Here is a 13,009-nt window from a genome sequence, read left to right on the forward strand (position 1 = left end):
CTGTTTTAGAAAACAGAAACAATGTACTGCAGCGACTGCGCATATAAAATGAAAGAAATTGAGAAATATAGCATGCAATGTAGTGTCGACATTGTAAAAATGTGGTGATAACTATAGAGGACAGAGAAGGGAAGTGACAAAGTAATATTAAAGGGCAGGAATTGAAACTGTGGACCACTTCTGATATTTTGGATGTGAGAATGTAGAATGCTAGGATGGAGGCAGAAGGGTAAAACAGAGCAATGTATTTCATCAGTGAGTGACGGGCTTGGTCTGGAGAAAAGAGGTGGTGATGACTTGTAAAGAACTATACAAGACGTACTTAACACCCGCTTTGACGTATGGATCGGAGACCTGAACAATGACAAGAATAGAGTAGAATCCTAGCCAGAGAAAAATTTCTAAGACGCGTCGTAAGGTATACGAGGGGCGACAGAGTCATAAATGAAAATAATAGGAACGAAATTCGAGTAGAAAAGTTGAATGACAGAAATGAGAAGAGTAGTTAAATGATTTGGATATCTGAAGAGAGCGAAAGATAGAAGGATGGAAGAATGAATGAAGGAGGCCAATTTTGACGGTAAGAATGGGAGACAGAGTAAGCTGGCTTGACTCATTCAAGGCCAGTATCATGATACAGAATCTACACTGGAATGAAACAATTACGGAAGGAGAATGGTGGAAAGTATGGAGATAATGGAGATGTACGGTAAATGTCCAGATCCGACCTGATGCTCGATGAAAACAAGTGAATACTTCGACTAGAAAGAAAGGCGGGACGAATGTGCACTTTTTTTATTTACCGGGGAGAACTACAGAAATGCAGAAAAATCTAGATTTTCGGGCTTTGAAGATAGACACAAATTCTATGGAGGAAGCCTATTTGCAAAATTTCAGTAATCAGTATTAACTCTTTCAGACACAGGATAAGCACACAAATTCCAACACTTATTTCAAAAGACTTATTTGTCAAACAGTTTTATAAAAAAAAACTGGTGAAATGTTGTACAGTTATATTAAAATATGAACTTTAACAGGCGTTACGATGTTTTTGAACCACTTTTTTCGGAAATAGTGGTGATACAGCACATGTACCGGCCTTCTTCAAATTACATGGCGGTAATGGATGCAAAATTTGTTCTTTCAGATATAGAGGAACCTGCCACGTGTAACACTTCAAGCAGCGTGGTAGTGTTGGGACCAGGTCTTGTGTTTTCCTAAGCAAATAGGTACCTAGCAAGCAAAATATCCACTTAGATGATACAGACTTCCGAAATTTTCACTCGCCGTTAGCAAAAATGGTCGTAGCTTGCACACCTGATCGTAACTCTCCTCACTGGTTTAGTTATGCAGCTAGCATGGAATCTGGGTTGTCGTCATTACAATCTGCAGACTCGTCTGACGAACGCTGACCCATCAATACTTCCTTACAGCGATTCGTTATAAACTGAAATTGAAGACCGTGTCTCAAATTACGTATATTAATTCAATTTACCGTCTCATGATATTTTACTGCACAAACAGCGCGCGAAATGCGTAACACAATTCAATGTTCCATGCAGTATGTAACGTACTGGAGGAATTTTCATGCAATAGTGGTACATATGCTGAACTCCAAATTATTCATGAAGTAGCTGTGTTCCACGAAGTACGAGGTCTGTTCGAAAAATTCCGGAACACACGTAATTTAGCGCCAATGGCGCGTTGGATCGAAATGCGGTTGACAACCCTGCACACGCCCGCGTTTGATGTGTAACTGCCAGAAATTTCATTGTTGTATGTCTGTTAGTTATTGTTCACTGCTATATTGAGGAGAACGTTGGATCGCACAGTTTGCGAATTTCGAGATGGCAAAGGTGGAGGAGCAACGCATCCACGTTTCATTTTGCATGAAACTCGAGGAAACCTTTGGAGAGACACATCAAATGAGCAAGAAGCCTACGGGGATGAGTGCTTGAGCTGTATTCGGTGTTACGAATGGTTCACACGGTTTAAAAATGTTAATGATCAGTGGCATAGCGTGGTTGTAAAGGTTGGGGAGACTACAGTTGTTATAGGGAGACAAAATAGTACAATAAACAATAATTTAAACAAATGAAACAAAATGCATGAAATAAAAAAACAACAGCAGCTACTACTACCACTACCACCGCCACTGATAATAATAATAATAATAATAATAATACCAAGGAGACTCATTAAGTCCTTTCTGGTTCTGCCTTGCTCTGAACCCACTATCCAACATGCTAAATAATACAAATTATGGATACAATATTACTGGAACATACACACACAAAATCACACATTTGCTATACATGGATGATCTAAAACTACTGGCAGCAACAAATCAACAACTCAACCAATTACTAAAGATAACAGAAGGATTCAGCAATGATATAAATACGGCTTTTGGAACAGACAAATGTAAGAAAAACAGCATAGTCAAGGGAAAACACACTAAACAAGAAGATTACATATTGGATAACCACAGCGACTGCATAGAAGCGATGGAAAAAACGGATGCCTATAAATATCTAGGATACAGACAAAAAATAGGAATAGATAATACAAATATTAAAGAAGAACTAAAAGAAAAATATAGACAAAGGCTAACAAAAATACTGAAAACAGAATTGACAGCAAGAAACAAGACAAAAGCTATAAATACTTATGCTATACCAATATTGACATACTCATTTGGAGTAGTGAAATGGAGTAACACAGACCTTGAAGCACTCAATACACTTACACGATCACAATGCCACAAATATAGAATACATCACATACATTCAGCAACAGAAAGATTCACATTAAGCAGAAAGGAGGGAGGAAGGGGATTTATCGACATAAAAAATCCTACATTATGGACAGGTAGACAATTTAAGAAAATTCTTTATAGAACAAGCAGAAACTAGCAAAATGCACAAAGCAATCACTCATATGAATACATCGGCTACACCACTGCAATTTCATAACCACTTCTACAACCCTTTAGAGCACATAACATCAACAGATACAAAGAAAGTAAATTGGAAAAAGAAAACACTTCATGGCAAGCACCCGTATCATCTAACACAGCCACACATTGATCAAGATGCATCCAACACGGCTAAGAAAAGGCAATATATACAGTGAGACGGAAGGATTCATGATTGCAATACAGGATCAAACAATAAACACCAGGTATTACAGCAAGCATATTATTGAAGATCCCAATACCACAACGGATAAACGCAGACTTTATAAACAACAAATAGAAACAGTAGATCACATCACAAGCGGATGTACAATACTAGCAAATACAGAATACCCCAGAAGACATGACAATGTCGCAAAAATAATACATCAACAGCTTGCCTTACAACATAAACTTTTAAAACAACACGTTCCTACATACAAGTATACACCACAAAATGTACTGGAGAATGATGAATACAAATTATACTGGAACAGAACCATTACAACAGATAAAACAACACCACATAACAAACCTGACATCATACTCACCAATAAAAAGAAGAAATTAACACAACTAATCGAAATATCCATACCCAATACAACAAATATACAAAAGAAAACAGGAGAAAAAATTGAAAAATACATCCAACTGGCTGAGGAAGTCAAAGACATGTGGCATCAGGATAAAGTTGACATCATACCAATTATATTATCAACTACAGGAGTCATACCACACAATATCCACCAGTACATCAATGCAATACAGCTACATCCAAACATATATATACAACTACAGAAATCCGCAATTATTGATACATGTTCAATTACCCGAAAGTTCCTAAATGCAATATAACACATACCGTACAGTTAAAAGGAAGTGACGCTTGATCAAGGTCCATGTCACTCCATTTTTAACCGGACTTAACGTCTGAGAAAGTGAAGGAAATAATAATAGTAACTTATTCAAGAAACAATTACAAATTTGTAGAATTCCAGCAGCAAGACAAGAAGCACTTAAATTTTCTCGTACACAAGTGCAATGCGCCAGTCTTTTCTTTCCACGAAAAGTCTATAACTCGGTCTACAAAGATCTGATCACTGGATAGCTCTCCAAGTAGTGTCTTTTCTATTGCTAACAGCTCAAACACGACAGCCGGATGTTGGACATTGAATTCCTTAAATAATTCTTCACTCGTTTAAGAGCACTCATGCTTCGTTCACTGCTTGCTGTAGTTGCGCATAGGGTCAAAAACGGAGTCCAAATCATTGTTGACAATGTACTTTAAGAGGATTCTTGGAGATAACTGTTTTTTCTCATCAGCGTTTATGTTACACAGTTCATTTTCAAGTTGTTCTTGTTTGAAAAAAAGGGTACTGTTGTAATAATTGAAGCAGTTTCAACTTTGGGAATTCTTTTTGATAGTTTGGAAAACAGTTTTCGTTCAAAAGTTCAACAAACTGAATTTGGGGAAAGTCTTGAAACCTTCTTTGCATCTGAACAATTTGCAAATCCAGTATCTCGTAAGTTAGTGCCCTGAGAGATGTCTTTTGACTGTCACAGAATGATAAGTTGCCATTCAAACACAAGCTGCATTGAATGTATTCGTCAACGAATGTTTCCGTTCTTAATTGTCGTACGTTTCTCAAAACAGTTCTGTAACACCCCACCCGTCACTTACCTGGTTTTCGCTTGTGTTCACCCCAACTAATTGACTAACAGATCAACAGAGAGTGCAAAACTGCCGCAATATCGGATAACGCAAAAAAGGAATGTGGCCCTGTGACTCCTGATTGAACTGTGGTGGCAGTGTTGACATTAATTTATTCAGAATTGATCACTTTCAATTAAAAAAGGGGAGCACATTGATGTTATATTCAGCTATTGAACACCAGATGCAAACGTTGAACATAAAGTTAATTAATAAAGTGACTTGGGATTTCAACTACTTGATTGGAAACAGATGCAGTCGATTAGCACAAATTTATTTTAACTCCCGACCTTCAATCATCACATTACAAGACTCTATCAAGCAGTGCTAATAAACTGCGTTTGCATGGAGTAAAGCGCAATAACTCAAAAATAATTCGTATCAATTGGCCCAGGCATAATGCGAAGTGCAAGAAGAATTCTACGATACACGGCCCATGAAACCCTCGTGGAAACTTTGCCAACGTGATCCAGCAAATTAATCAGCGGCCGGAGCGAGCGCAATATCACAGAATTCAGCGTGGCGGAGCGGTGTCGTTGTGCGGACGTCGGCCGAACTCGTGGTGCTGCAAGGCTGCGCTCATCTATTCACTCCTAGCTATCTTGCTCAGTACATAGCTGAACTGAAACTTCCTATCTCCAAGTTCAATCGTTCCATTTGCTAAGTCCTAAACTGCAGAGATGCTCACTCTTTCTTAGGCAAGCTGAGTAAAGAACGCCATGTCCGCACTCTAGACAAGCTGGGAACAGGAGACCCCTACGGAGACTTCTCCTAGCCCACTCTTCACCTCGGTTTCCCCTCCAGCAAAATCACTTACGCCAATTGCAGCGCAAGCCGCGTTAATTGTGCGTTGCTTCCCAGTGCTGACCAATTCCTGCTCTGGGAAGTGAAAAAATTCCCACAAAATTTCCCTTCCTCTCAACTTCTGTTATTTAGCTCCTCCCACGCCACCCATCAAGGTTAGCATCTGCACAAACACCAGTTTTTCCGGAATTCTGACTCCCAGGAGAGTACTTCAAATTCCTTGGTCCTATGTTCCCATCGGAGGCTATCATATTTCATTCTGTCGCTCTTCACCTGATTTACGTCAGGCTCTGTGGACCGTGAATTCAGCGTGAAGTTGCTATAGTCATGAACACGCATACTTTGACCTCCGCTCCACCGTTGTTGACCACTCCACCGTAGATTTGCATGGCTTTGTCGCATGTTTCCCTGAAAATGGGACAACAGACATTTATCGACAGGCGTACAAGTTCTCCGTCTGCTTCCCAGTACACCAGAATGGGGTTGGGGTCAACCACCCATGCTGTCACTCATCTTAAGGTGGCTGGAGGCCGTGCCGCATTACTGCTTTCTCAGAGCTTGAGCCGCCCTAAGCTGCCTATTGTCACTTCCCTTCGCCGTTCCCCAGCAGGCCACAGTCAACTCTAAATACTTCCCTGGGGTAAACTAGCGTCCAGTAAATCGACTCGTTTCCACAAAGTTTTCACATCATGTGAATTATTTTAAAACCATCACCCGACATTAATTATTCCAATACGTCCATACTATACCCTCTACAAGATGCATTGTACCTTGTCAGTCATTTTTTGCAACCCTACTGTTCACTCAACGTGTGTTAGGTGATCTTTAATGACTTCATGTAAGGGGCATAGTTCTTGCCATCTTACAGTTCCTATTTCGTCGTGGCAAGCAGTTATACTCACAGATTTTGACTGAAGAACATTAAAGAGGTTATCAAAGCACCCTCGGTAGAAACAAAGCAAGTAGACAAACGTAGGATCATCCATTCGTCGTTTCATTCCCACAGCACAGCTCAAAGATTCTGGATCCCACTGAGAGTCTGTATCATCAAATATATAGCCCTGAGAAACGACTAGATGTTCTTGAAACTGCCCTGGAACGAAAGTTCCAGCGAGTGTTGCTTGCATGTGGCAGTTTAAATACTTTCCCAGTTAGCAATACAGTTCGTTTTGATGATTTGCTAAAAAACGAATGGAATGCAGTAAGATCACTTAGAAACATGTATACTTGTATGATTTTGGAGGCGTGTAACAGTACCAACGGCATGGATGTGTGTGATGTCCTTAGGTTAGTTAGGTTTACGTAGTTCTAAGTTCTAGGGGACTGATGACCTCAGATATTAAGTCCCATAGTTCTCAGAGCCATTTGAACCAATTTGAACAGTACCAAATTCAGTTGGTGTGCGTAACAATGAATAAACACCGCATAGGGACAGAACTGCTTCACCAGTTGTTGGAGTCCTCTTTCTCTGCCCGTCATTACTGAAGCGCCATCATATGTTTGATTAATCACTTTTCCTTCCACACTCCATTCTTTCAATACTGCAGGAATAATGTTTGACAAACCTTCAGTAGTTTTATCTCCAGAAACATCTTAAAATCCAACGAATGTTTCCTTAATTTTGTCTGCAATACAGTACCTGAATATTATACTCATCTGACTCTTGCATGACACGTCTAATGTTTCATCAGCCTGAATCGAAATGAAATTGCAGTTCTGAATTTCAGATTTTATTTTCTCACTAACTACCAGAGTTATCATTTCTACTACATCATTCTGTATATCTAGAGAAGTTCCTTTAAAGGATGAAGATGATGACAGATGGTCTCGGATTAACTGCTCTCCTTAAGCTAGTACATCTATATCTACATCTATACTCCGCGAGCCACCTTACGGTGTGTGGCGGAGGGTACTTATTGTACCACTATCTGATCCCCCCTTCCCTGTTCCATTCGCGAATTGTGCGTGGGAAGAACGACTGCTTGTAAGTCTCCGTATTTGCTCTAATTTCTCGGATCTTTTCGTTGTGATCATTACGCGAGATATATGTGGGCGGTAGTAATATGTTGCCCATCTCTTCCCGGAATGTGCTCTCTCGTAATTTCGATAATAAACCTCTCCGTATTGCGTAACGCCTTTCTTGAAGTGTCCGCCACTGGAGCTTGTTCAGCATCTCCGTAACGCTCTCGCGCTGACTAAATGTCCCCATGACGAATCGCGCTGCTTTTCGCTGGATCATGTCTATCTCTTCTATTAATCCAACCTGGTAAGGGTCCCATACTGATGAGCAATACTCAAGAATCGGACGAACAAGCGTTTTGTAAGCTACTTCTTTCGTCGATGAGTCACATTTTCTTAGAAATCTTCCTATGAATCTCAACCTGGCGCCTGCTTTTCCCACTATTTGTTTTATGTGATCATTCCACTTCAGATCGCTCCGGATAGTAACTCGTAAGTATTTTACGTTCGTTACCGCTTCCAATGATTTACCACCTATGGCATAATCGTACTGGAATGGATTTCTGCCCCTATGTATGCGCATTATATTACATTTATCTACGTTTAGGGAAAGCTGCCAGCTGTCGCACCATGCATTAATCCTCTGCAGGTCCTCCTGGAGTACGTACGAGTCTTCTGATGTTGCTACTTTCTTGTAGACAACCGTGTCATCTGCAAATAGCCTCACGGAGCTACCGATGTTGTCAACTAAGTCATTTATGTATATTGTAAACAATAAAGGTCCTATCACGCTTCCCTGCGGTACTCCCGAAATTACCTCTACATCTGCAGATTTTGAACCGTTAAGAATGACATGTTGTGTTCTTTCTTCTAGGAAATCCTGAATCCAATCACAAACCTGGTCCGATATTCCGTAAGCTCGTATTTTTTTCACTAAACGTAAGTGCGGAACCGTATCAAATGCCTTCCTGAAGTCCAGGAATACGGCATCAATCTGCTCGCCAGTGTCTACGGCACTGTGAATTTCTTGGGCAAATAGGGCGAGCTGAGTTTCACATGATCTCTGTTTGCGGAATCCATGTTGGTTATGATGAAGGAGATTTGTATTATCTAAGAACGTCATAATACGAGAACACAAAACATGTTCCATTATTCTACAGCAGATTGACGTAAGCGAAATAGGCCCTTAATTATTCGCATCTGATTTATGACCCTTCTTGAAAATGGGAACGACCTGCGCTTTCTTCCAGTCGCTAGGTACTTTACGTTCTTCCAGCGATCTACGATAAATTGCTGATAGAAAGGGGGGCAAGTTCTTTAGCATAATCACTGTAGAATCTTAAGGGTATCTCGTCTGGTCCGGATGCTTTTCCGCTAATAAGTGATAGCAGTTGTTTTTCAATTCCGATATCGTTTATTTCAATATTTTCCATTTTGGCGTCCGTGCGACGGCTGAAGTCAGGGACCGTGTTACGATTTTCCGCAGTGAAACAGTTTCGGAACACTGAATTCAGTAATTCTGCCTTTCTTCGGTCGTCCTCTGTTTCGGTGCCATTGTGGTCAACGAGTGACTGAATAGAGGATTTAGATCCGCTTACTGATTTTACATATGACCAAAACTTTTTAGGGTTCTTGTTTAGATTGTTTGCCAATGTTTTATGTTCGAATTCGTTGAATGCTTCTCTCATTGCTCTCTTTACGCTCTTTTTCGCTTCGTTCAGCTTTTCCTTATCAGCTATGATTCGACTACTCTTAAACCTATGATGAAGCTTTCTTTGTTTCCGTAGTACCTTTCGTACATGATTGTTATACCACGGTGGATCTTTCCCCTCGCTTTGGACCTTAGTCGGTACGAACTTATCTAAGGCGTACTGGACGATGTTTCTGAATTTTTTCCATTTTTGTTCCACATCCTCTTCCTCAGAAATGAACGTTTGATGGTGGTCACTCAGATATTCTGCGATTTGTGCCCTATCACTCTTGTTAAGCAAATATATTTTCCTTCCTTTCTTGGCATTTCTTATTACACTTGTAGTCATTGATGCAACCACTGACTTATGATCACTGATACCCTCTTCTACATTCACGGAGTCGAAAAGTTCCGGTCTATTTGTTGCTATGAGGTCTAAAACGTTAGCTTCACGAGTTGGTTCTCTAACTATCTGCTCGAAGTAATTCTCGGACAAGGCAGTCAGGATAATGTCACAAGAGTCTCTGTCCCTGGCTCCAGTTCTGATTGTGTGACTATCCCATTCTATACCTGGTAGATCGAAGTCTCCCCCTATTACAATAGTATGATCACGAAACTTCTTCACGACGTTCTGCAGGTTCTCTCTGAGGCGCTCAACTACTACGGTTGCTGATGCAGGTGGTCTATAGAAGCATCCGACTATCATATCTGACCCACCTTTGATACTTAACCCAGATTATTTCACATTCGCATTCGCTAATAACTTCACTGGATATTATTGAATTCTTTACTGCTATAAATACTCCTCCACCATTGGCGTTTATCCTATCCTTGCGGTATATATTCCATTCTGTGTCTAGGATTTCGTTACTGTTCACTTCCGGTTTTAACCAACTTTCCGTTCCTAATACTATATGCGCACTATTTCCTTCAATAAGAGATACTAATTCAGGAACCTTGCCCTGGATACTCCTGCAGTTTACCAATATTACGTTAACTTTTTCTGTTTTTGGTCTCTGAGGACGGACGTTCTTTATCAACGATGATAATGTCCTCTCTGGTATTTTATCGTTTCGCCCAAGTGGGGGTCCCTCTAACCTTAAAAACCCCCGTGTGCACGCCACACGTACTCTGCTACCCTAGTAGCTGCTTCCGGTGTGTAGTGCACGCCTGACCTGTCTAGGGGGGCCCTACAGTTCTCCACCCAATAACGGAGGTCGATGAATTTGCAACCATTATAGTCGCAGAGTCGTCTGAGCCTCTGGTTTAGACCCTCCACACGGCTCCAAACCAGAGGACCGCGATCGACTCTGGGCACTATGCTGCAGATATTAAGCTCAGCTTGCACTCCGCGTGCGATGCTGGTTGTTCCAGTTCCAGATAGTTACTTTTGTTACTGGAGGATTCGTCTTCTCGATGGCCGCGAAAGGCTAGTTCTTGTTTACAATGAAATAAAATTGCCTGAATAAGACGAGCCAATACTCGCCTGCCGGATGCAATTTGTTTGTTGTGTTTTACTGCTCTCAGACGAACGGCTTCAGAAAGGGCGTTCTCATTCTACTTTTGCCCAATAACTGAAATGATTCTTTGTTCTGCAGGTGACGCTCTGATATCCGATGCTTTTGTGCTCTCCTGTCAAAGTTCTTTATCGTACAAATGCCCACATTGCATCATTCCTTTTCACCACCGAATAGGAAACATATATAACAATATAATCTGTTATTAACTGCATTCGCAGTCGGCCAAGCATACTTTTCGAACCAGGCTGTCTGAAAAGTGCGTTTTTGTTTGCCTTCACTTAAAACTACACTGACTGTAGGAGTAGGTCGTTTGTCCTTCAATTCGTACTTTTCTTCGTACGTTTATGTAGAAAAAGGAGTTTTTAATAAAAATTCTAGAAGATGTTCAGTTGCTGGCTCACTCACGTTGGCGACACAACGAAAATATGCACAAAAATCACCCAAGAATGACTATGAACACAAACCGCGCGACTGTTCACTTCCGTATTAAAGGCCACCATAGAAGCGGCAGAGACTAGTCTCGATACCTGCTAGCAAGTGCAGCGCACCGGCCTTCGTGGAAGATGGAAAGTGGAGGGGAGCCGAGAACGCCCAGGCGCAGGGAGGCAGAGACTGAAAGCAGTAGAGTCTCAAGCAGGCAGATACACCAATACTCAGGGTGCGGCGGCGCGGGCTACAAAACAGATGTCTTCGCACATTTAGTGCTCTTGGTAGAAATTTGTTTATATTTTTGTTATGAATTACTAATGCATCTTTTTTCAGCAGGAATACAGGGGAGACTACGTCTCAAAGTCTCTCCTCACGCTACGCCACTGTTAATGATGACCCCCTTTCGCCGACTACCAACGAAGCTCATGTCAGGAACGTCAACAAAATTGTGCGTGCCAATCGAAGACTGACTGTTCAAGAGATTGCAAAAGAGTGTAACATTTGAGTTGAATCATGTCATGAAATCCTGACACACAGCCTCTTGGAATGCATCGCATTGCCGCCAAGTTCTTTCCACTGCTCGTGACTCAAGACCAGAAAGATCTTCGCCTCGCAGTCTGTGATGAGCTTCTGGATCGTGCAAATGGAGCGAGATGTTCCTTAAGAGAATCGTAAGTCGTGATGAGACTTGAGTCTGCGATTATGATGTTGGGACCGAAGCTCAATTTTCGCAATGAGTCGAAGAAAGTTCCCCAAGACCAAAAGAAGCAGGTCAAATTTCAAAGCCGTGCTGATATTTTTGTTTGACTTTGAAGGATTAGGTCATCATGAATTTATGCCCCCAGGGATAAATTGTTAATGAATGAATGATAACTAAATGAAACCCTCAGCTACCGGCAGGGGTTGTTGATATACCTCGATGGGGACAGCTGACAATGTGTCCCTTGCACGGTTCCCGTGAGACCCACATTCCCAACTGCCCACAGTCTACATACGTAATGTACCTAATAGATATTTGCCCATCCACTCATTACTCGCGCGCACTAAGGTGACGATTCCCGTAATGTGGGTCTCACGGGAAGCGTGCAGGGGATAATTCCCTGCAGTCGCGCTATTCATCTGTGTCCTCAGTGGCTCAGAGCCGGCACAGTAGCTCAGCGTGTTCGGTCAGAGAGCTGGTTGGCCTCTGTAGCAGCTGAAGGTTTCATTTAATTATCATTTATTCTAGAGAAGCTGCACGGTCATCAGTGGTATCTGTTCTTTCGAGAACAACTCTTATGTTACAAGATGGTACTATCTGGACGTGTTCCGAACATGTGAGAAGGAAACTGCCTGATATATGGCGGGACAGTTCATGACTCTTTCATCACGGTAACCCGCCCGCACATTCATCCCTGTTGGTCATGACTACTGCACAGATAACGGAATCACAGCGCAGACTCGCCCTCCGCAATCTCCAGATCTGGCACCTGCGAGCTTTTTTTTTTATTTCCAAAGTTGAAAACCCTGTCTAAAAGACGAAGCATTGCAACAATAGACGAGACAGAAGAAAATTAGCAGTCGACGCCTCGCGAGATCCAGCAAGAGGCGTACCAAGACTGCGTCCGGAAGCGGAAACGACGTCGGGAGCGGTGTATCAATTGTGGAGGAGAGTATTTCGAAGGAGACCATGCACAGTAAGTAAAAGGTAAGAGAAGAAAAATTTTGTGGACAACGTTCCAAAATTTTTTTAACGGACCTCGTCTATCTAAAAATAGTGAACTCTACAGTTGCTCTGAATATATGAAAGCCATTATGTTAGCCGAATAAAAAGCTGAATCAACACTACATCACATTAAGCTGAAAACAATAACACACTCGGTCGCAGTGGCTGAAAACCAGCAACAGTGTGTGCACACTGTGGGAAACAAGTGTTCCACATTCGGTTTATACGGAAGCAG

Source organism: Schistocerca americana, chromosome 10 (genome assembly GCF_021461395.2).
Source record: "Schistocerca americana isolate TAMUIC-IGC-003095 chromosome 10, iqSchAmer2.1, whole genome shotgun sequence".
NCBI classification, from domain to species: Eukaryota; Metazoa; Arthropoda; class Insecta; order Orthoptera; family Acrididae; genus Schistocerca; species Schistocerca americana.